Consider the following 23,359-nt stretch of genomic DNA (forward strand, 5'->3'; position numbering starts at 1 on the left):
ATAGATTTATATAGCATTCCAGGTGCAAGATATCAGTTACAGTTGCCTTCCCTTGTTAGGTTTCGCCTGGCGTCGGAGCTCCTAGCTCCGCCCAGGAGAAATCTTATGTCCCTACAGTGTAGGGCTTAGTCCCGCCCTCTGTTCCATTGACTAGCTCCATAAATGGAGGCTAGCCATTGGAACAGAGATCTGTCCGTCATGGCCGGACCAGATTCGTGGGCGTTACCGAGATTTTTTCGCTCTCCGCCTCTGCGATGTCGTCATCGCGGCCGTGGGCGGGGTTTATTTTTGTTTTTGGCGAGGTTGCTTTTCGTCATTCCGCCGCCGGAGGAAGTCCAGGTGAGTGCTTTCCCGCACCCCCCTCCAACGGAGGAAGCCTTCCCGACCCCCCCCCCCTGTCCATGTGCCTTTCCCCGTTCCCGCCACCTCCCGCTGTCCGTGTGCCTCCCTCCAGAGTTGTGGGGTTCACCGCGGAGCGTGTTGTGGTTGTTTATGAGTGCCAGGCCTGGAGTTCGTGGTGAGTTGTGGGTTTACATTAGTGCTAAGGCCAGGATTTAACTACGTTGTGTCCCAGTGCCAAGGATGCGGACTAGAGTGATTGTAGTCGAGTACGAAGGTCAGGACTAGGGTCTGTGGTGACTCATCTGTTTTTATCGGGGTGGTTGTGAAGTTGTGTTTTTTCCTCAGTGCTCGAACGCGGGTCCGCGGTGAGTTGTGATTTTGCCCCAGCACCATGACTCGTGCCTGTCGTGATAGTTTTAGATGTTGTGTCAGCCCTCGAGTTGCGATCTGAGTGGCGTTGTTGTGCGTTGGTTTCAGTGCTGCTCTGTTTTGGGTGGGGACGGGGTGTTAATCAGGACAGGGACGGAGGTGTGAAGGGTGTAAAGTTTAGTCCCAGGCCCGCTCAGTGGTGCTCAGCGCGCCCTCTGGTGGTCCTCGGCGGCAGCGCGCCCAGCATGGCCTGAGTGGGGCCATTGGCACCCCAGCGGGGCTGTTTGTAGAGGGCGGCGGGTCCTGCATAAAAGGTCGAGCTGAGCCCTCTGCCTCTTCAGATCTGCCGTGCACCACAGAAGTGCACACACTCACGCACTCCCTTCAGCCTGGACACCCCGAGGATGATGATGATGGCTCAGCAGCTGCCGCCCTGGGCCCTGCAGCCTCCGATCAAAGCCTTCTCGCAGCCGATGCCACCCTGAACCCATCAACTGCAGGCCAAAGCCCCCAAGCCTGGGAAATCCTTCACCATCGAGGCCCTGCTGGGCAGAGCAGACCCGCCTGCGCCGCCAGCCAGGGCCAGTCCTTGCCGCTGGGGCTGGGAGGAGAGCTGGCTCCCCAGAGCCCCCGACCTGCAGCCGCAGCCGCTCTACCCGCTCTGCTACCCTCCCGGAGCGCTCTACAGCACAGGTGAGGCCCGGCCCAACTTCGCTCTGGTGCTCTCGGGTGTCATCTTTCACTCCACCCTGCCTGTCCTTCTGTATCACTAACGTGTCCACCCTGCCTGTCCTGCTGTCTCACGAATGTGTCCACTCCACTGTCCACCCTGCCTGTCCTGTCTCACCAACGTGTCCACCCTGCCTGTCCTGTCTCACTAATGTGTCCACCCTGCCTTTCCTGCTGTCTCACGAATGTTTCCACCCTGCCTATCCTGCTATCTCAACGTGTCCACCCCACTGTCCACCCTGCCTGTCCTGTCTCACCCCACTGTCCTGCTGTCTCACTAACGTGTCCACCCTGCCTGTCCTGCTGTCTCACGAACTTGTCCACCCCACTGTCCACCCTGCCTGTCCTGCTGTCTCACTAACGTGTCCACCCTGCCTATCCTGCTATGTCACTAACTTGTCCACCCTGCCTGTCCTGCTGTCCCCCGAACGTGTCCACCCTGCCTGTCCTGTTGTCTCACTAACGTGTCCACCCCAATGTCCAACCTGCCTGTCCTGCTTTCTCACTAACGTGTCCACCCCACTGTCCTGCTGTCTCACTAACGTGTCCACCCTGCCTGTCCTTCTGTCTCACTAACGTGTCCACCCTGCCTGTCCTGCTGTCTCACGAACGTGTCCACCCTGCCTGTCCTCTGTCTCACTAACGTGTCCACCCTGCCTGTCCTTCTGTCTCACTAACGTGTCCACCCTGCCTGTCCTGCTGTCTCACGAACGTGTCCACCCTGCCTGTCCTCTGTCTCACTAACGTGTCCACCCTGCCTGTCCTCTGTCTCACTAACGTGTCCACCCTGCCTGTCCTCTGTCTCACTAACGTGTCCACCCTGCCTGTCCTCTGTCTCACTAACGTGGCCTACCCACTCTCTCTTCACCCTTCACTCTTGGGCCTCGCACCCGTGCCCTTCCTCAACCCTGGGTGCCCTTTCACCTCTGACCGCTGTCCTCAGCCTCGTGTCGGTGTGCTTAACCCCCACCACGCCTGCTGCCCCCTCTGCAGTGCCTCCTCGTTTAATAGTAATTCCCTATTTTGTAGCGCTGCGTGTGCACGTTATAGCTCCTATAATACTATTTGTGTGTACGGGGTAAACGTGTCTGTCCTTAGGTGTGTCCGTCCGCAGTGTTCTGATCTCTGCGTGCCTGCTCTTTACATATGGCTTTCTTGACCTTACTCCGGCCGCCTGTACGTGGTGATAGTTTGTGGTGATCTGGTGTGTGATGCCGAGCGCGCCCCTGCTGCCAGTCATGCGTGCTCTCTTCTGTCTCTCACCATTCAGGTGCTGTGCTTTATTCCACTGGACTTGTTGTTCTTGGGGTTATTTCTAGGTCAAGTGGACTTGCAGGCCTCAGCATTCCAAGGGCTTTACAACCAGGACTGACGGAATGTGCCACATATGGGGGGTGAGGGCGGGGTCACTTGGTGGCCACAGCAGCAGGTTAAGTCTCCCAGGTGGTTGCAGCTACTCTTGACGGCTGTAGGGGGCGCTAAACACTTCCTTGAGGCTGACCATTGTGATTAGCAGCCGGAAGCTATCGACCCTGATTAACCGAAACACAGCATGAACACTTTGTACCTGGGGGTGCCTAGAAGACCATGGCGCCTGCTCCACTTCCCAGAGGCGGCGCTAGTGAAAGGCTAGGGACAATTGCCCCCCAGATGATTGCAGTACCAGCCGAATCCAGAGTACAGGCGACTTTTTAAAGTCGGAGGCCATTTGATACCTGCCTTGAGGCCAATCACGAGTCTACCATGAGAAATACGGCAAAGAAAATAACATTGAGGAAACATTAAAACATCTGAAAAGAGGTAACATGGTGGAACTTTCCCTTCGTTATCCATCCCTGCTTTTCGAGTAAAATTGAGTAAAGCCTTGCCCCTTAAACAATTATTGCGTGACGGCGATTCCCGCGCAGTGCACGTGACGTGGGGCACATGCCGTATTGAGGGAGTAGTTGTAAAGAATTGTATTTGTTTTTTAAAAGCGGATGAACAGTGTTCTACGGTGCCGGCGCCTAGTGAAGCTTTAAGAAAATGTAGGGTAGCGTTTGGAAATACAAAACTGGAGTTTCGTAGCACTGCATGTCAAAAGTGTTGCTGTTACTGAAGTGAACGATCATGTCCACTTTTGGAAGAAGAATGATAGACTGACAGTCTCGCTGTGATTTAAGTCTGTGGGCTGCAGGTTGCGCGAAGATGTCGCAGTGAGCGTTTCATCCACCGGATTTATTTGACAAGTCGAGGATGTCACTTAAGGCGATGCAGGGGCCCCTCGAGCATGACTGAGTAATATGGCCCCTGCGTGCTAGGCTTTTATCAAGATTTGTACGTTTAGGCGCTTCGCACTGTTTAAGAAAAGACGTGAAAAAAGGGTGGTAAACTGGTAATCTAGAGAAAAACGTTTGTAAAATAAACACTGTGTAAGTACTCGTCTCACATGAATTTTCCCTCGGGCGCCCGTTCCCTTTTAGTATCCGCCCTAAGTCACAAACTCATTTAAAGTTCTTTTCTAGATGTGCGCTTTACTAGGTGCCTGCAATTTGTCCTGTAGCTCATCCTGTACTGGTAGCGCCAGCCCATCGATGCACACAGTCCACCTTCTCCGCTGTGTGACCACTCGACTTTCATGTTTTTTATATAGCACTTCTACTATTTCTATAAGCACTAGACCTTAGTAAAGTCTTCCATTTTGCCCGTTCTTCTATATTTGAAAACACCAACGATCTCACCCGCTGTCTACACATGAGGGTTCCCGAGTGTGTGTGTGTGTGACTGCTCCAGTGTGTGCGTGCATGCGACTGCTCCAGAGTGTGTGTGTGTGTGTGACTGCTCCTGGGTGGGTGTGTGTGTGTGTGACTGCTCCAGGGTGTGTTTGTATGTGACTGCTCCAGTGTGTGTGTGCGTGTGTGACTGCTACAGTGTGTGCGTGCATGCGACTGCTCCAGAGTGTGTGTGTGTGTGACTGCTCCTGGGTGTGTGTGTGTGTGTGTGTGTGTGTGTGACTGCTCCAGGGTGTGTGTGTATGTGACTGCTCCAGAGTGTGTGTGTGTGTGTGTGTGTGACTGCTCCTGGGTGTGTGTGTATGTGACTGCTCCAGAGTGTGTGTGTGTGTATGTGACTGCTCCAGTGTGTGTGTGCGTGTGTGACTGCTACAGTGTGTGCGTGCATGCGACTGCTCCAGAGTGTGTGTGTGTGTGTGACTGCTCCTGGGTGTGTGTGTGTGTGTGACTGCTCCAGGGTGTGTGTGTATGTGACTGCTCCAGAGTGTGTGTGTGTGTGTGTGTGTGACTGCTCCTGGGTGTGTGTGTGTGTGTATGTGACTGCTCCAGAGTGTGTGTGTGTGTATGTGACTGCTCCAGTGTGTGTGTGTGTGTGTGTGTGTGTGTGACTGCTCCAGTGTGTATGTGTGTGTGTGTGACTGCTCCAGTGGGTGTGTGTATGTGACTGCTCTGGTTGTGTGTGTGGCTGGCTCTGGGTGTGTGTGGCTGGCTCTGGGTGTGTGTGGCTGGCTCTGGGTGTGTGTGTGGGTGGTAGTAATTGCTGTCTGCTGAGCTCGTCCGTAGGGTACAATAGTTCTCACATTTGCGAGAGATTAATCTATTGGCAATGTAAATGACAATGCCATTTATTTATCTGTTTTCAAAACCAACACATACATACAAATTTTGTCATTTACAATGCCAATAGCTCTAACTTCTCCAAAGGCGAAACCATTGCATTGTAAATGCTTGTTTTTAATTCTGTTTCTACCTCTGTATGCATAATCTCCCAGTCCAGTGTTCCATCTCCAAGGTCTTTTTCCTCGGTGTGCAGAAGCAATTTAGTTATGCTGTGTGTGAAGTGCAAGAAAAGAAACCTAAATAAATATTATCTGTTGAAGGATCAGCAATAAAAGAGAATGCTAAAAAATGCTTTTTGGAATTATTTTGCTTGGAAAGACTGTTCGTTAGAAATTGGATTTTTAGCAGGCTAGGGTATGTGGAAAAAACAATGAGAGAGAAAGGGTATTTTTCAAGGGCATACTCCTTCACAAAAGGTTGGCGCTGCGTTTCGGTGTAACTTGATGAAAACACCTTCTTCAGGACAAGAAGGTGTTTTCATCAAGTTACACCGAAACGCTGCATCGACCTTTGTGTAGTTTTCTTCATGATTCTGTTCTTCAACACTGTGTGTTGCAACGTATGTATTGTTTTTATTTTGTGTGTTCAACTTATGTCTAGTTTTTTTAGATAAAACGTTTTAAACAAGTATCTTGAATGCATTTGAAATTTGAATGTCATTGATTTTATGTTTATTTTGTGTTAATTTACCACTGTGTATATAGATACGAACTGTTACACTGTTATAGGTTTTGGCTCAACACATGATCTCGATAAACTTACCAGGGACTCGTCTGTTTCCTGTTGTTACCCCGTCCCGATTATTATAAACATAGGGTTCCTCCTTTTTTCCTGGTTTAAGTATAACAATGTTCCATGTGCATTCTAAATTCACTTTTTGGTGCCCTCTGAGACTGACATTAGAGAGTTAGTAGATAATACAGCCCTCCTGACTTGATACACAATTCTTAATTCCAAGTTGGCCTCCTGGTTGCTTCGCTGAAGGTCACAAAAGGCTTTGCTCATTGTTGGAGGTCCTTTATCCAAGATGGCCAACACCTTATGCAGCACTGCAGCAGTATAGCCCATCTCCCATACATCAGCGGCTCCTCCACTATGGTGGAGGAGCGCCGCCTCTCTGCTTTTCACCAGTGTAAAAAAATAAAAATAAAATGAGAATAATTTGCTGTTATTATCATTTTATTTTTCCTTGCTGAAGCCAGTTTTGGGGTGGGCGGGGCTTGGCTGTCGTCACAGCCAGCAGGGTGAGGAGTGGCCAGCCAAACAGTCATGCGCACTTAGCGTGTTCTCTACCAGGCTGTAGTGCACAGCCTGGATGGAGAACATGCTCAAGCTTGCAGTCCCCATCTGAGCGACAAACCCTGGTACACAGACCAATCATGATGATGCTGTCCTGGTGACAGCAGTGTCCTGATTGGCTTAGGGGAACCTGTGTGCTTCTGGGAAAAGAATCTAGGACAGACGACGGAGGAAGAGGGTGGCTGTGGAAAGGTAAGGGATTTTATTTTATCTCCCCCGCCACGCCACCGCCATTATGTATCAGCCACCACTGCTCCCATATGACCTCCCTGTGCTACCCAGGCCAAGCGCGGGCTCTGTCAAGGAATAGGGCTTCATCATAGGTACTCAGGGGGACCATAGGGGTGTTAATTTACTAAACGTTTGGCACTAAAATCACTACCCAAGTACAGTCTGAGAGCAGAGACCAAGGGTCAAATGTACATCTAATTGACAGTTCATGCAAAATAATTATTTACTGTGTACTAAACCTATTTTGCAAGTCAGGAAACCATTACTGCCTTAGGAAATGGATTCTGTGACCCAATTCAAATCGCAACTCAGAGAGGGGGTGAAAAGGGTGCAGAGTTCCAATTGTGATTTTAAATGGTATTTAGCAATGGTATGCAACTGCAACAGGGGTCACAGACTATTAATAAGTCACTGACTCCTCAAATGAGGTTGTGAAGGATTTGCAATGGGGAAGTTGTCCCTTGATGGACATCTTCCCCTTTGGGGATTGTGTCAGCGGTGACCTTGGGAAAGAGAGAGCATGCAGCGCTGCCTGCTCCTCCTGATGTTTCCCAAAGAGGAAACTTTTCTTTTAGCAGCACTACTCTCTTAAAAAAAATGTTTCCCATTTGGGTATGCAAATACAGGAATGGTGGGCTACTGTTTACTAATAACCACCATCACTGTGATTGTAGCCAATCATAGGGGGTTGCAAATAACGACCGGCCTAATTAGTATTTATTAGGCAGGTCGTTCTGCAATCATTGTGAGTGGACAAAAATTGGTGCACAGTTTGTTGTCCACTTTTTGCAACCTGTCTCTTTTTACTTCAGGCGGTAAGTGACTACTGGTGCCTGGAGCTGATCTCCGGCCAGAGCTGATCTGCAGCCATGCAGCATGACCCCCAGCAGCGTGACCCCAGCGCAAAGTAAGAATTCTCTTTTTCCTTTTCCCAGTGTGTGGGCTGCAGGACTGTGAGGATGCGAGCTTGTGGCCCCTAGCATCTCTATTGTGACACGACAGGGAGACCGATGACATGTGTACAGTTTCTCACATCATGCTGCAGATATACTAAAAGGAACAGGGTTGTTCTCATGCACACAGAAATTAACCTTGTTGCGGCCTCTTATATGAGAGGAAATTATCATCCTGACAGAAACAGAATAATTGTACTTGATCTGATGTGCTGATGGGGCCAGATTTTTTTAATGTATTGGCAGTTAACCGAATAAGGTTCAAGTGCAGGGTTTTTGCCCCACCTGCAATTTTAAATACATACTGCTGCTGGCCTTAAAGCAGTTCACTATTTTGTAGGTCGAGTCTGGGCAGCGCATGCGCTGCTCTGCAAGGCATGCTGTATTGAAGTATTCACTTGAAGCCCGGCCCACTCTCCGCCCATATTTGTCATTGGGTTGTGTCATTGTCCTTCGTAAATGCTGACATCTGATTTGTAAATAGGCTTGTTAGTCCCTCCTTAGTACTGCATTGTCTCATTTGTAACCTCCCATGAGGACACCCCCTTTTACATGTGTTGTTGCTTAGCAGGCTTTAATTACAGTCTCCGAGCATTATTTCGTTTAATGGTTTTCGCATGCCTGCTATTGCAGGCATGACATGCTCGCTCGCAACAGCGTTATTATTTTTTTAACATAGCGTGGCACGCTGATAGTGGCGGCTGTGCCTTTGCTTTGCTTGCTGTGCCAAACGCAGCCGTATGTTTTTTTTTAAAACTATTCTTTTTTTTTAAATGCCCCATGCCACACTTACACTTTAATGTCAGCCGCCCCCTTTTCCTTAAACTAGCCAAGTCTAAGGAAAGGGGCGTTGCCACCATAAAAGTGAAAACGCGGCATGGACACTTTAAAAAAAAATAAGCATTTGTCAACTTAACAAACAAATGCTTTTTTTTTTTATAAATGCGCCCCACACCACGCTTTCACTTTATTGGCAGCCACACCCCTTTCGTTAGACACATCTTGTCTAAAGAAATGGGCGCGGCAGATATTTAAGTTAAAGCCCCTCATGGGCGTTTTTACAAACTAGCATTTGTAATGCAATAGGTGTGGCATTTACGAAACTCACGTAAATGCAAGTCCTATTACATTGCAAATGCTTGTATTTTTATTACAAGCACTTTTAATGAAAGAGATAATCCCTCTATTGTAGTTCTGACAATTGTTGCCCTACTGTAACATTCCTTTGAAGTTCATTTTAAAGGGCAGCCATGTTTGCATTGAGTCTATTTCAGGGAGCAATAAATCAAGACTTCATTGTCTGCATCGAGCGTTATAAAAACACTAGTGCCTTTTAAGTTCTTTATTCAAAAAAACAATCACAAACATTGCATTTCACCAGCAATTTTGGCACACCCCAGCAGTAGCAGTCTATTAGCATGGCCACAGAACGTGAGCAGAGCGGGTTGTTTTTTAGATAATTATGTTTTATATGAGCGTCAGTTTGCCTGTACTGCTTTCTTTGTGCATGCATATGTCTAAATGTTAAAAGTCTTGGGTAAGTAAGGCAAGGATACAGATTTTAAACAAAGTCTTCAAGGCAGGCAAAAGAAAGGAAACAATAGAAAAGAAACAACAGATAAGGATAAAGATTTTAAACAAAGTCTTCAAGGCAGGCAAAAGAAAGGAAACAATAGAAAAGAAACAACAGATAAGGATAAAGATTTTAAACAAAGTCTTCAAGGCAGGCAAAAGAAAGGAAACAATAGAAAAGAAACAACAGAGAAACAGGATAAGTATAACAAACTCATATTGGTTATACAGCGATTCCATTAAAGTATTTTATGGCTACTCCATTAAAGTGGTTCCTTTATAACAACACATTGTTGTCTTTATTGTGCATGTGGTTCCTCCTTCCTTTTCATCTCACTCAGCCACAGTGGACATGCTGGCTAGCAGGCCAGCAATCCTGGTCTCCTATGAGACCGCTTGTGGATTCCCCTTCTGGGCAGAGCTCTAAATGTGTCTGTCACCCCACTGGATCAGGCTGGCTGATGGTGGGTGGATTCATTTGTTCCAGATGTCTCCCCATGGGATTTCTCCAGGGTCTCATGATTCTATGCAGCACACAGCTTCCCAGTAACACAAATATTCTCAGAGATTCAAAGTACACAGATCAGCTGTATGTGCTGTAAGAGCTCCAAGAAGAACTGCAGAGCACTCGAGAAAACCTGGCGCAGAGACCCAACACCGGACAACATGACTGCCCTCAAGTTCGCCACCCGAGAACACCACCAACTGATCCACACCACCAAGAAAACCGCATTCAAGGAACGACTGGACAACAACGCACACAACAGCAAGGAACTCTTCAACATCGTGAAAGAGCTCTCCAACCCCAACGCCGGAAACAACGACATCACCCCTTCGCAAGACCTCTGCAACTCCCTCGCCTCCTACTTCCACAACAAGATCGCGGACATACACAACAGCTTCAGCACTCAACCGACGCACGCCACGACCGAACCACCGCCCCCCACAACCACCCTCCGAGCCTGGACCCCGATCAGCACCGAAGACACCATCCACACGATGAACTCCATCCACTCCGGATCTCCGACAGACCCCTGCCCTCACCACGTCTTTAACAAGGCCGACGCTGTCATCGCACCCCACCTGCGGGACATCATCAACACCTCCTTCGACACCGCGACCTTCCCGGAGAGCTGGAAGCACGCCGAACTCAGCGCCCTACTTAAGAAGCCATCACCCGACCCCACCGACCTCAAGAACTACCGCCCCATCTCGCTGCTCCCGTTTCCGGCAAAAGTCATCGAGAAGACCGTCAACAAGCAACTGGCCGCCTTCCTCGAGACGAACGGCTCCCTCGACCTCTCGCAGTCTGGCTTCCGGACCAACCACAGCACCGAGACCGCCCTGATCGCAGCTACCGATGACATCCGAGCCCTGCTCGACAACGGAGAAACAGCGGCCCTCATCCTCCTGGACCTATCCGCGGCCTTCGACACTGTCTGCCACCGTACCCTAGTACAGCGCCTCAGCAACGTCGGAATCCAGGAGAAGGCACTGGAGTGGATCATCTCCTTCCTCGCCGGAAGGACACAGAGAGTCCGCCTCCCCCCGTTCAGATCGGAGGCCACCGAAGTCATCTGCGGCGTCCCTCAAGGCTCCTCGCTCAACCCAACACTCTTCAACGTCTACATGAGCCCCCTCGCAGCCATCGCACGCCAGCACAACCTCAACATCATCTCCTACGCCGACGACACCCAGCTGATCCTCTCCCTCACCAACGACCCCGTCACCGCCAGAGCCAACCTTCACGAAGGGATGACGGACGTTGCCAAGTGGATGATGAACAGCCGCCTGAAACTGAACTCGGACAAGACGGAAGTCCTCATCCTTGGATCTTCACCCTCCGCCTGGGACGACTCCTGGTGGCCCCCCGCCCTGGGCAGCGCACCCAAACCCACAGACCACGCACGCAACCTGGGCTTCATCCTGGACTCCTCCCTCTCCATGACCAGACAAGTCAACGCCGTCTCCTCGTCGTGCTTCAACATCCTGCGCATGCTACGTAAGATCTTCCGATGGATCCCCACCAAGACCAGGAAGACGGTCACCCAGGCCCTCGTCACCAGCCGTCTGGACTACGGCAACTCCCTCTACGCCGGAACCACCGCCAAACTCCAGAAGAGACTCCAGCGGATCCAGAACACCTCAGCACGACTCATCATGGACATCCCCCGACGCAGCCACATCTCCGGACACCTGAGAGACCTGCACTGGCTCCCGGTCAACAAGAGAATCACCTTCCAGCTCCTCACCCACGCACACAAAGCCCTACACAACCAAGGCCCAGGATACCTCAACAGCCGCCTTAACTTCTACGTTCCCAAACACCAGCTTCGATCGACCAACCATGCCCTCGCCGCCGTCCCCCGCATCCGAAGAGCCACCACAGGAGGAAGGTCCTTCTCCCACCTGGCCGCCAAGACTTGGAACTCCCTTCCGACCCACCTCCGCCTGACCCAGGACCACCTCGCCTTCAGGAAGCAGCTCAAGACCTGGCTGTTCGAGCAATAGCAGACCCCCTCCCCCCAGCGCCTTGAGACCCTCTGGGTGAGTAGCGCGCTTTATAAATGCTTTGATTGATTGATTATGTGAACATACAGAGCTATGGGGCCAGTGTCAAAGCTCTCCTAGTGTGCACAAACACCACACTTTTAAAGGTTTGTTAGAACACTCAGACTCCCTCCTGTATCTGCTTTAAAGGTCCATCTCTATTTCCAGGCTAGGTGGAGCAGGGAACTTCAACCCAATTAGGAAATAACTTACTTCTACAAAGTCTGCAATCTATTGCAAGAGTCCATAATAGTATCAGTTTTATCCTTCAGTGTGAATGGGTAGTCCTGCTTTACTGTCAGCCCAGCAAGGGAGTATGTTTTCCAGCAGATTCTGTCTTCATGTCTGATTATTGGTCCAGATTAAGGGAGGGGTGTAGTACGTCCACAGGCTTGAATTCAGTTGAGGTGCAACTGACACTCGAGCCTCTGACCTCTACAGTATGTAGAAAACCAAGATTATATTCCTGTGAGCTGGTCTTCGTGCAGTGGTACTTCATGTCTATTTGCTGTTACAGCTCATAACTGAAGAAGAAAATAGAAAAATCGATTTACATGGAAGGAAATGTCGGCCAGTGTTTCTATTGCAAACTGTAACGCCTTTGCACATGATGGAGCCAATTCAAAACATCTGTCTACATTGGCTAGTGTGCAGTGGTAGCTCAGCTGGTAACAGACCCGCCCCTGGGGGGATGTGTATTACTTACTTCCTTCAACTCCTGTGACATAGTAAAGAAAACTACTTTTATGCCAGGTATGTTGTGTGCCTTGCTCGGTCTGGACATCTGAATGATTTACAATTTAAGTAAAGGGTTTGACTGTATATATAGATACTGAAATTGTGGTGATTTGACTCCAGTTATCCTACCATGAAACTTGAAGCAGATTTTAATGAAATCTGGATATATCTCTCTATCCTGGTCTATTTCGCTCCTCAATCTGAGATCATATATATTTCAAAGTATTCACCCAATTCTGAGGTATCTGATAACAAAACCAGATCGTTCCTAACTTTAAAACTTTTTAAGAATGTCCTAAAAAATATGTATTCCAGGTACTTCAAAGCACTACGTTGTCCTCATACTATTCTGAGGCATCGACGGAGAACAGCTGGATGCTGAGTGATGCCAAAGACATGTCATGTTCTCAACAGCCCGGATTTAATTTGTTTTCGACTGGTGAATTTGAAGGAAATTCACAGCTTTTCAGCACAGCTAACATTTTTTTTAATTTTGTTGTTTCCCACTGAAATGAAAGCATGAGCAGGGGCAGCCATGCACTTTACAAATGCAATAACATAACATATATCGTACTATGATTTCTGGAAGAGAATCATTCTATTAAAGGTAGGTTTTTGGATTCTTAGCCCCCCCCAACTGTTTTTTGCTTGATTTTTCACAAATTTCTGTCTGCTCACTCACAAGCAGATCGAACATTGGAATAGTCCTGTTGTTCATTTCCCCATATTACCTATGAGGATGGAAGGCATAACTGTTGTGCAGAATGAAAGGTCAATAGTAAAAATGGAAAGGACACAACTTAAGGTACTAAATGTAGTGATGAAAATGGTGTTCACGTCTAGGACAGTGAAGGTGTAAGAATAGTTGCTCAAATCCTAATGCCATTGTCCACTAATGGAACTTTGATGACCACCTCTATATCAGTGAACACCATTTAAGTCAAAACTAGCATCTGATCTGTATCTGCTGAACCCTTGTACTACATTTCCATTAACCACATTAATTTCAAAATGGCAGCTACTGTTCTTTGTCGTGAATACTTTGCCCTTGTACCCAGTGAAGCTTTCCAAAGGCAATTACCCAGTACCATTTGTATAAGTCGTGCCTCTTTTCAGAAAGCTCAATAGGTCATTACAGGGGACTTGCGTCTCAGCTGAAGGTAGGTCATGCTCCCCTGTTCTTTCGATCAGTTTCTGACCTTCCCCGCACCATTCAATTTTCCAATGCATTGTAACTTTGAGCAACAGAAAGTCTGTTTGGTCCATCGTCCATCTTCCCTTCCCTTCTATGCACAGAAAGGTCCCTGGAAGGATGGATGCACTGGAACAACTGGTGCCCGCCATGCTGTTCCATGGGCCTAACTGTGCCCAAATCTAGAGTCCTAACTTGACCTTCCCAGTCTGGTGAGAGTAAAGAAGCTGAGAGTTCATCCCCTGCTCTTGGGATTCTCGCCAGACGAAGGCTCCCATTTAAGTTCGGTTGAGTGCTAGTGTGATGCAACACAATTTAGTGCTACGTATGTAGGTTATTAAAATGATACATTGAGGCGCTTGTTTGCATCAGGCGAGCAACTGGGCATATCTTGGTCCAAGACAGCCACCACTTAACACCCGTTGAGGAAGGGGCTGATGCTCCACCACTGCGACGCCTTCCCATCCGCTGCACTCGTCAATAAGGGAAGCATCCATTGCTTCCCAGTTTTGGCAAGTCGAAGAGGTTATGGCTATCCCATTTACATAGGAGCATGGGTCACACAGGATAGATTTCACCAAAGTTCTGGTTGTGCTCCAATCACCTTCCTGGAAGAAGGGGCGAAGCTGCCAAACAGGATAACCTCCTCGGTGCCTTGTGTGTAAGGCGTCTTCCTCTGACGTGTTGCACACTGTATGCTTTCTCTTGAGTTTAGTAATGTCACTGACCGCTTAAACTTGATCACACGAGAACCGATTTATGCATGTGACTAATTTCACTAACTCTTCAGAGATGTGAGCCTGTCATTATGTTCAAAGTATTAGTCAAGACGTTGTTCTCCTTTCGAGAAATAATCCTTAACTCTGCTCTTATGCCTGCGGGTGTCATAATTAAAGCCAACATTAGAATTCACCATGGAGATGGTGGCTGGCAGCTCTCCCTGTAGCTAGTAAGCTGTTGTAGTTACAACACCTGTCACCTGAGTCTCAGTCAGATCTATGAGAAAATGTGTCTTTGTACACAACATTTGATATCGGACAAATGAAGATGGGTGACTCTTAAAATAAAATGGGGCGCTCCACCTAGAAAATTGATATAAAGTATTGATCGGCAGATCGTTGAGTACCTACAATTTGGAGGCGGTAACACATGAAATTTTATTTGCCATTTGAAATAAGAATGTAGTTTATTTGGCAACTGAAAATATCTTTTGTGGTCCTGTGTGACCCTCTTTCCCCCATTTCCTTCCTGACTGTGTGTCCAATGTGTGCCTCTTCTACATACATGAAAACACAAAGGAGAGAGCTAGTTTGTATCTGCACTCCTGAGACGCAGATATGTATGTAACCTGCCATCTGTTCATCAACCGAAACATTTTAATCAGACAACTATGGGGCAATTTATAAAGTTGTTATGAAACGCAGTGACCAAAGCTGCTGTGCTGCGTTGCATAAGAGGGAGATAGCAGGAAAGCACCATACCTACTAAGACATGGCACTGTCTTGCTTTTTCCCTACTCCCACAATCCGGCTGCCTAGCTCCACACGTGCACCTTTGCACCACAGTGGAAAGGTATCTGCATGGCTAGCATAGGTTTGTACGAGAAGAGCTTTCTGCCAGTACAAAATACTATGCTTTGAATGTGTGCTGTACAGTGCAGCACACATGCAATGTCAGAAACATTTGGAGAAATAAAAGCATTCTCAAAGAGGCATTATTTTTTAGTGCGAAGCGTGTCTACTAATATTAGTAAAGAGGGCTATGTGTCAAATACCGTAGGTGATTGCATGGGAACACCTATGCACCATCTATGGAACGCCCCTCCGATGCAAAGCAGCATTTCTAAAGCACATGTTCCCCCCTTTGTGCCTCTAGTTACTGAATAGAAGGTGTTTATTTTATTGTATTGTAACATTTATATATAGTTTACTACCCCTATGTAGAGCTTAGAAGCCTACATGGCTACCACTCTACACCATCTAGGGTGTACGGATAGAAGAATGTAGTCTGTTTTGATCCTATATGGGAAGTGTTTCCATGTTGTGTGTGATGACCACAGATGTGCGTTTATCATGTTGTTTGAGATGCAGCAGTGTGATGGATGAAAAAGTGTGAGAGACACGCATGAGGATTATGGTTTTCAGTAAGTTGATAGCTTTAAGCAGCTTTGCCGGTCCTTCTATGGTATTTCTTATGACCAAAGTCCATTTAGCAGTATGGGGGTCAATTCTGAGATGTTCTATGGAAAGTTTATGATCCTGAGCAGGCATAGGTTGGAGGGAGAAATAGTGGATAACTCTGCTGTCATGCTTTGGTCTTATCATCCTATATCTGATTGTCATTATGAGATGTCAAGAAGAGGTCATAGCATGTAGGTTGTTGGAACCTTCATGTGTGGACTAAATTAAAGTCCTCTATTGCCTGCAGCATGTAGGAGACATCGTCAATTATTCCATGCCTATTTTCAGGTGATGGGTGGTGTAATTGTTGTGGACTGCTACAATACTGGGTGATGGACATGTCCCAAGGCAGTTTTTATCTTATGTGAGTTGAAGAGAGTTGAACTGTATAAGCATGAATATCAATTAGGTGTCGCTGGGTGCCGCAACTGCCACTCCTAAGCCACCAGTTGCAACCCCTACCACCTTGCTTGCGACCCCTGGGACGGCACCTCAGAAGTGTCAGCATCACAACATATATCATCATCAAGGCCTGATCGGGCATCAGGCGTTTCCCCGGGAGGCTGGAAGGGTCGGGCCGGTTTTGTTACTGGGGCCAGTTTTGCAGCAGTGCTGTAATATCGGCACCCAGTAACAAAAAAAGTGGCCTTGGTCAGTATGATCACTCACTTCTCACTCTTTTCCAGCTTTCTTAGGCCAGCCTGCCACCCAGGCCCGCCAGCCATTGCTTATGTGGACTAAACGGTTTTTAAAATAAAAAAATTAACACCACGTGACCACCCCCTAGTGGTGTGTTTGCGCACCACAAGACCACCCCAGTGATGTGTTTGCTCACAGGGCTGCCAATCTGTAGGGGTGCGTGAAAGCACTATCAATGATGAACCTTGTATAATATCATACCAATCTTTTAACTTTGTCCTGCCCCAGCGCTCTACACCCACCCTCCCTCACCTCGTCACACACCACAGCCTCTCCTACCTTCTGAGTTGTCAGAAGATATCGTGGTGGTGCTGTCTCTCGGAGGCTGTGCATGTGCAGACGACCCAGGCCAGCAGCCAAGCCCAGGCCCAGTTAGAATAAGAAGGTAACTAACATCCGGTGGTCGTACCTGATATAATTATTATTTGTTCTGCCTGGCACCACTCCATTATCCCTCTCCTCCTGCAGTAGTTTCCCTCACTTTGGCCAACAAGTCAGATGAACAGTGTCAAGTGAAGGTAAGAAATAGTACCCCGTTAACAGTTGTCCCTGACACCTTATTGGGGGAGCTACAGTCAAGTGCAGCTGCTCATCTAGGGCTGTGTGCCAGGAGGGGGCAGGGAGAATCAGGCGTAATGTGGAGGAGACCCTAAAGGCAGTTTTGTGTGGAGGAGAAGGTGGAAGAATCATGTAGGAAGGCACTGAGCCCTGGCTGGGGGATCGAAGTAACAGGCGGTGAAGGGGTCTGAGAGAGTGCCACAGAGAATGTGCCGTTCTCAAAGTCAACAGCAGTAGCCGTTACACTTTAATTCCTCCCTAAACCGCACGCCAGGCCGGGGAAGCAGGGAGCTGCCTATCTCATCCGATTACGGGGCCGCTGTACACTGTTCACCATGGTACTAACTCTCAAACAAGAGTTTCTTTATCAATTCTTATGCACACTACTTATCATAGCACCAATTCCTGCAACAGGTCACCATGCTAATACCTGAGGGCACAGGTGAACACTGCAACCAATGGACTAACTCCCACATAAGTGCTCCCTGGTTCGCTTCAGCGCACATGGACAGCAGTGGAGTAACCCAGGCCCCCGCAGACCCCGTGGTGCTGGGGGACCCAAGTTACAGGGGGGCCCCTCAGCACAGTACTCTGTCCGGGTAGCTGCTTAATGGGTTCAGAGGCGGCCCTCCAAATATTTTGCAGGGGGGCCCCCTCAAGTTTCTTTACGCCAGTGATGGACAGACCATACACACTTTGCACCTCCACTCGCACACATTGGCCCCAAAATGGTGCTACTATTACAATGCACTTTTAGCAGCACATTAACTACACCCACACTAGTGAAGATCCAGCCCCAACAATCAGAAGAGACGACAGTCTGTGACTGTAATTGCATGGGCGTTCGCAGGGGGGGCAAGGAGGGGCGCTTGCCCCCCCCAGAGTGCCCCTCCTTGCCCCCCTGCGGACACCCATGCTTAGTGTCTGTCAGTCACTGCCTTAGTTTGCTGCTCATCTTTTTATTCACTCTCTCTCAGGTGTGCATCGATGGGAGATTTATATATTTATAGTGTTCTGGCGTGTGGGGCTTGCATCAGGAATTGCCTTTTGTTAAATGTGTAAGTTGTACTTCCAGGCGGCAGTCATCTGTCTCTGTCCTTTGTTGTTTTCCTGACAGCGATGGTTTCTCCGGTGGCTGCTGTTTGTTTACGATGGTTCAGGATCTTGAATCTAGTGAAAGGCGCCCTTCGGCTGTTTTGTTGTGCAAAGAAGTGTGCATTTCTTCATTTTCCACCAGGCTCCCCGTGGAGCGTCTACCTCTTGCTCTGGTGTTGTTTTTATCCTCAGGCTGCTCCCTGCCCCTTCTCACCTTTCTTATTTAATATTTATTTATTTATTTAGAGAGTTTTATATAGCGCGAACGTGACCCTTGGGTATCAGAGTGCTTCACAGATACAAATACATGATGTAGAGATATAATTTGCATAACATTACCATATAGTGAGTGAGGTAGGTAAGTATAGAGCTATATGGTAACCATTTCCCTTGATAAGAGGTAGGTTAGGTATAAGTCTAAAGTATAGAGCTATATAGTAAACATATACATATACATGATGTAGAGATATAATTCGCATAACATTACCATATAGTGAGTGAGGTAGGTAAGTATAGAGCTATATAGTATACATTTCCCCTTGATAAGAGGTAGGTTAGGTATAAGTCTAAAGTATAGAGCTATATAGTAAACATTTTCCGCAGTTGATGTGAGCTTTCATGTCTAGGTTCTTATCTAATGTGATTCCTAATGATTTCGCTGAGTCCACTAGCGTAGGGGTGCAGTTTAAAGGTGTGATCAATCTGGTCCATTCTTATGCCTCTGGGTGGTTCTTTGGTGGTGAGATTAATAGGAATTCCATTTTTTATGCATTGAGCTTCAGGTGATTACTTGTTAGCCATCTTAATGTCATTTTTAAAGTCTCATTCATTAACTTGATGTCTTCCAGGGATTCGACCTTGATGTAAACTTGCGTGTCGTCTGCGTACATGTGATAGGATATGTTTGCGTCTTGGATGATTTCTGTCAGAGGTTCGACGTACAAGTTAAATAGTGAAGGTGATAGTGTCGATCCTTGGGGGACTCCGATTGAATTCGGACATGATGTGGATAGTGTCTGGTTGACCCAAAATCTTTGTGATCTGTTCTGAAGGAAGGATTCAAACCATTTCAGCACATTTCCCGTCATTCCCACCCTGTAGTGAAGACTGTCTAGTAGTTTTTCATGATTTACAGTGTCGAATGCAGATGACAAGTCAAGAAGGACTAGTAGACATGTCTTATTGCGGTCAAGGGCCTGTACTGCGTCATCGACGATATGTAGGATCGCTGTTTCCGTGCTGTGACCTGTTCTGAATCCCGATTGGCAGTCGTCCAACAGCATGAAATTAGCGATGTGTTGGCTCAGTTGGTTTTGTACACATTTCTCGATTAGTTTGGCCAGTAATGGAATATTGGTAACTGGGCGGAAGTTATTAGGATCTGCTGGGTCCGCTGTTGGTTTCTTGATGATCGGGGCAACTTGGCCTGTTTTTAAGCATTCTGAAAGGATCCCTTGTGATAGGGATGCGTTTATTATTTTTGTCCATATTGGGATGATGATGTGGTTTATTTTTTGTAGACATTTGGCGGGGAGTGGATCATTATAGTGGTTATTCGGTTTGATATCCGCTAGTGTTTTGGCGATGGTATTCTGATCATATAGCTTGAAGGTATCCCAATGCGCTTTGTTTTTTGCTTCATTGTGGTCGAGTGTCGGTGTGGCAGTGATCAGTCTGTGTGGCTGGTTGTGCAGGTGGTCCGCTGCCGTCTTGAGCTCTATTTCCAGCTTGTTGGCCTTTTCGGTGAGAAAATTTGAGAATTCTTCACAGCTTAACTGGGTTTTAGTGGTTTCTTGGGCCGATTTTACTAGTTTGTTGGATTGTTGCTTTAAAATTTCAAATAGTTTCCGTGGTCTGTTTTTGGTGTTATCCAATTCTGATCTAATATATTCTTTTTTGGACCTGAGGATCTTTTTGTTGTACTCGTTTCTGATTTTTCTGAGTGATTTCAGTTCGGTGTTGCAGGGTGTTTTCTCCATTTTCTTTCAGCCATTCTTAGTTTCCTTCTATCATCATTCAATGAACCATTAAACCATGGGTTCTTGTCCTTTTCCGAGGCTCTTTTCAGTTTTAGTGGCATGGTGGTGTTAACTATGTTTGTTACTGTCTGAGTGTAGTGATCCGTTAGATCATTCACATTCTGCAGGCTGTTAGGTGGCTTCAGATCTTTCTCACAATTTTCTACTAATCGTTCAATATTCAGGTATTTAGTGTCCCGTGTCCACTTTTTTAGTTTGATGGGCTGTGATATCTTATTCCTTTCCAGTGTTGGAATTAGGAAGATTATGGCATGGTGATCCGACCAGTCGCACGGCATAACTGAATGGACCACTATGTTCTTGTTTCTTGATAATATCCAGTCTAGCGTTGCTCCTTTTGAGTGTGTTGGCTGTGTGCAAGCTTGGGAGAGATTTAGCTCAGTCAGGAAGTCTTTAAGAGTGTTAACCTGTTTGTCCTTCCTGTCTTCCTAGTGTAAGTTAAAATCGCCCAGGAATATGTTGTTAGAGTGAGTGTTAGAGTTATCCGTGATAATCTCCATTAGCTGGTCTATGAAAGTCTCATTATTTCCTGGAGGATGGTACAGGGCATGTAGTGTGCATCTTTGATTGTCTTTTGATTTTATATTAAGACCTAGATATTCACAGGATTCCGGAGGGTCTGATTGTATTTGTTTAATTTCTATGTCTGATCGGTGGATGCAGGCTATCCCACCCCCTATCTTCTTCGGTCTATCTAGTCTCACTATGTTGTATTGCGGGGGCACTAACAGATCCATGCAGGGAGAAGATGATTTCGAGAGCCATGTTTCTGTTAAGATTGCTAGGTCAATTTCCTGGTTAATGATCAGTGCAGCGATGTCTGACGAGTGTTTTACTGCGGATCGATAGTTGAGCAATAGGCATTTCAGAGGCTTTCTTGTATTGCTCGGGTCCCTTACAAGCCGGTTGGTGGATAGCTGGACTTGTTGTAAGTTGTTAAGGTTTAGTTTCCTCATCTTTTGTTTGGATGTTCTATTAGTGTCAATCGGAACTGTTTTAATTTTCTCCCCCCCACCATATTCTGTCGGCTCGTATGTCTGTAGTAACGAAAGGTTTTTGTTGGGCCTTGCCCTTTTGGCAGGTTCACCCCGAAACTTTTTGCTTTTTCCTAGCCTGTTTCTGTGACCTGGTGTTGGTGATTTTAGGCCTCTGCGCACGTTTTCACTGCGGTACAGTGTAAAGTGCGTGAGCTCTCTGTGTATGTGTGGTGAGTGACCTGCCCTCCCATAGGAATGCATGGGGAATATGTGTGACCATGGTAGTTCCTGATGTGTGGGGAGTGCAGGGCCGAGTTTGGTATGTGCGAACTCGTGAGATTGAATGCTGCGTAATGATGTATGTGGCATGAATGTGTCTAGTGTGGAAGTGCCACTTCTAGACATGGGTGTGCGTGTGTAGTGAGTCTGCTGGCACGTGATTGGCTGGAGCCTGGCTCCAGGAAGTCTGGATGGGTCTGCCCAGTGGTGAGTGTTGAGATTAGCATGCTGATGTGAGGGGAGGGGTGCACCTGGGTCCTGAATAGGGCTGGGCTTTCCCCACACAATGCTGGCTCCACCCCCTGTGGTGCGACTGCTGCTTGGACCCAGGGGAAGGCATGCCTCCCTGGGCCCTGCCCAGCCCCTGGATGTCCTACCCCTGGATGCTGGAGGATTTTCCTTATGGAGAGCTGTGTTGCTCCATCTTTATTCTTTCAGGACTGCTGGGACTTCTTTTTGCTGGCTGCTAATGATGCCAGGACCTTGAGCAGCCCCCCAGCGCCTTATTTTGGGCAGGAAGTGCTTTCTTTTGTCTTTAGCGCTTGAGAGCGCTGTTTTTGCTTGTAGCGCTGAGAGCGCTTTGCTTTTCCCCCCCTCGGTGCAGCCCCGCAAAGAGAGCCGCCGCCACCGTGGCAATACCGGAAGTCCGGCCTGTGCCCACCTGACTGTGGGCGGGGCCGGGAGGGACTCACTTCCGCTTCCCCCTGCCTGGGGGAAGCCGTGGCGTGGTTGCTGGTCTCCCCTAGGGAGAGGGAGACTGGAGATGCTGGCGGCCCCCGCCGCGATGAGAGGAGGAGTGTTGCGGCCTGTTGCGGGGCTCCTCTCTGCCGAGGGATCCCCGCGGTGTCCGGTGAAGTCCGGACCGACGCCCACACACCGAGAGAAGAGGAGGCAGCATGGAGCTGCTGCCCCGCCGCACGTCGGAGAGCCCGCGAGGAGCCCCGCCAGAGCAGCCGGTGAGTAAGACAGGCTGGGGCGGGCTCCGTAGGGGCTACTGCTGGTGCGGGGGATGGGCGCAGCGTGGTGGTGCATTTAGGGCGGCCCCGGATGGCAGTGGATCGCCCCAACGTTGTCTAGAGCCCACGAGGCTCCCTGGGGGCATTTGTGGTTAGAGCCTCGAGGCTCCCACGACCACGGGGGCATTATTGTCCAAAGAGCCTGTGTGGCTATCCCCTGGCCTTATTTTAGGCGCTAGTGATTGGGGGCATATTTCAGTTTTAAGGCACTAATGCGCTCCCTGACTGCACATGTTGTTCTAGAGCCTGTGGGGCTCCAACAGAGGGCGCAGATTTGTTCTAGGGGCTAGTGAGAGCCCCTGTTGCAGTTTTGTCTCCAGCTGCCGAGCAATTAGTGGGCAGCTGCACCGTTTAGGCACCAAGGGAGAGAGAGTCCCTGTGTGGGACAGAGATGGCACAGAGGTGCCAGGCCTTCTACAGCTGCGCAGCACTTAGTGCCAGCTGCAACGTTTAGGCCCTTTTGGTGTTCCCAGCTGCCCAGCAATTAGCGGGCAGCTGCAACGTTTAGGTTTGCGCCGGTGGCGCACCCCTGACTGGCGCTGCATGGCAGCGCGCCCTGACATTTTGGACACAGGGCTTTTGAGTCCCTTTATTAGATGGCCACTTGGCCAGGGGGCTGGTAATGTGATTATGGCGCAATGTGATTTTGCTATGTTTATGATAGTAATTGCTTAAGGTGATGTGTGCGCAATGTGACTATGAGGTTATTTTACCTATGTAGATTTATGCTAGTGAGATGTTTTTACTATGTGAGTTACGCCCCTAAATATGATTTATTCTTAGATGGCAGAGTCTAATGTGTTTAGACTAGTGAGGAGATTGCCTACTGTATTTTTTTTTACCGGTTAGGCCCAAATGTGAGTTATGCGTAATGTGCTATGCCATTATGCCTGTGACACCTCTGAATGTGTTTTATGTGTTATGTGTCTT

The sequence above is a fragment of the Lissotriton helveticus genome, chromosome 5_1, assembly GCF_964261635.1.
Source record: "Lissotriton helveticus chromosome 5_1, aLisHel1.1, whole genome shotgun sequence".
In the NCBI taxonomy this organism is placed as follows: Eukaryota; Metazoa; Chordata; class Amphibia; order Caudata; family Salamandridae; genus Lissotriton; species Lissotriton helveticus.